Below are 1,748 nucleotides of genomic sequence, written 5' to 3'. Positions count from 1 at the left end.
CCACGACAGGGGACCATGGACATCGAAGCATACTTTGAAAGGATTGGCTACAAGAACTCGGTGAATAAATTGGACTTGGCCACATTAACTGAAGTTCTTCAGCACCAGATGTGAGCAGTTCCTTTTGAGAATCTTAACATGCATTGTGGAGAAGCCATGCAACTGGACTTAGAGGCCCCTTTTGATCACATAGTAAGGAATAAGAGGGGTGGATGGTGTCTCCAGGTTAATCATCTGCTGTACTGGGCTCTGACCAAAATAGGCTTTAAAACCACAATGTTAGGAGGTTATGTTTACATAACTCCAGCCAATAAGTACGGCAGTGAAATGGTCCACCTTCTAGTACAGGTGACCATCGGTGACAGGAACTACATTGTAGATTCTGCTTATGGAGGCTCCTACCAGATGTGGGAGCCTGTGGAATTGATATCTGGGAAAGATCAGCCTCAGGTGCCTGCCATCTTCTGTTTGAGAGAGGAGAATGGAACCTGGTACTTTGACCAGATCAGAAGAGAACAGTATGTTCCGAACGACGAATTTGTTAACTCAGACCTCCTTGAGAAGAACAAATATCGAAAAATCTATTCCTTTACTCTTGAGCCCCGCATTATCGAAGATTTCGAATATGTGAATACCTACCTTCAGACATTGCCATCGTCTGTATTTGTAGGCACATCGATCTGTTCCTTGCAGACCTCAGAAGGGGTTCACTTTTTAGTGGGCTCCACCTTTACAAGTAGGAGATTCAGTTATAAGGACAATGTAGATCTGGTTGAGTTTAAGAATGTCAATGAGGAAGAAATAGAAGACATACTGAAAACTACATTTGGCATATCTTTGGAGAGAAAGTTTGTGCCCAAACATGGTGGACTACTTATAACTATTTAGGGTAAGGAGGAAAATTGTTCTCCATTATTATTTCATAGTCTTAAACATTCTAAACATATTCAAATGTGTCCATAACAGAAATCACCCAGCTTAATATTGATCAACTAATGACCTGTTATATCTTCTATTTCCTACATTTTATATAAAAAAATCTTAATTGTCCTGTCATTTCACCAATAAAAGTGTGAGTTATAATTAAATAAAAATGTTTATGGATGCAATGAAAAAAAACAAAAAAAAACTTATCCTTTGGATCCAGGAAATCAAATTTAGTGCACATTACATGGATGGCTCTTGAAATTATGAACAACACCAAACAGAGAATGTCTTCAGGGGACATTTAGGACTGTAACTTTTTACTGATGTCTCCAGGTCCTTTTTGTGCCTCAGTGTCCTTTATGAAGACTAGCACCTTCTTCTGCCATCAGAGATTCCACCAGAACAACAGTCCTCTGATTATTTTAGATGAGAATTATGACACTATAAATAATGAAGTTTTCAGTAGAGACATGGGTGGAATGTTTGTTTTGTAAAGGAGAATGAGAAAAAGAAATGATAAACCCAGAAAGAATAAGCAATATCACAATGACATAAAGCCATCACCATTACATGATCTAGTTGCCATTATATGATCTAGTTAGATACAGCCACACAAGCAGGGCGATGATGTAATCACATTGGGTTTATGTACCAAGAAAAAATAAAAGACATAAGACAGGATAAACCACATGTTATTTGGTCATGCACCCCCCCTTCTCTCTCTGTCTCTCTCTGTCTTTTTTCTGTCTCTCTCTGTCTGTCTGTCTGTCTGTCTCTCTCTCTCTCTCTCTCTCTCTCTCTCTCTCTCTCTCTCTCTCTCT

At 39.0% G+C, this 1,748-nt stretch overlaps 1 pseudogene; it reads left to right on the top strand.

The window, feature by feature from the left end:
- Positions 1-888, top strand: LOC114610964 (annotated as a pseudogene).
- Positions 889-1,748: the final 860 nt, after the last annotated feature.

The sequence above is a fragment of the Grammomys surdaster genome, unplaced genomic scaffold (genome assembly GCF_004785775.1).
Source record: "Grammomys surdaster isolate TR1022 unplaced genomic scaffold, NIH_TR_1.0 126066, whole genome shotgun sequence".
NCBI classification, from domain to species: Eukaryota; Metazoa; Chordata; class Mammalia; order Rodentia; family Muridae; genus Grammomys; species Grammomys surdaster.
This window is presented reverse-complemented; position numbering and strand designations above follow the sequence as displayed.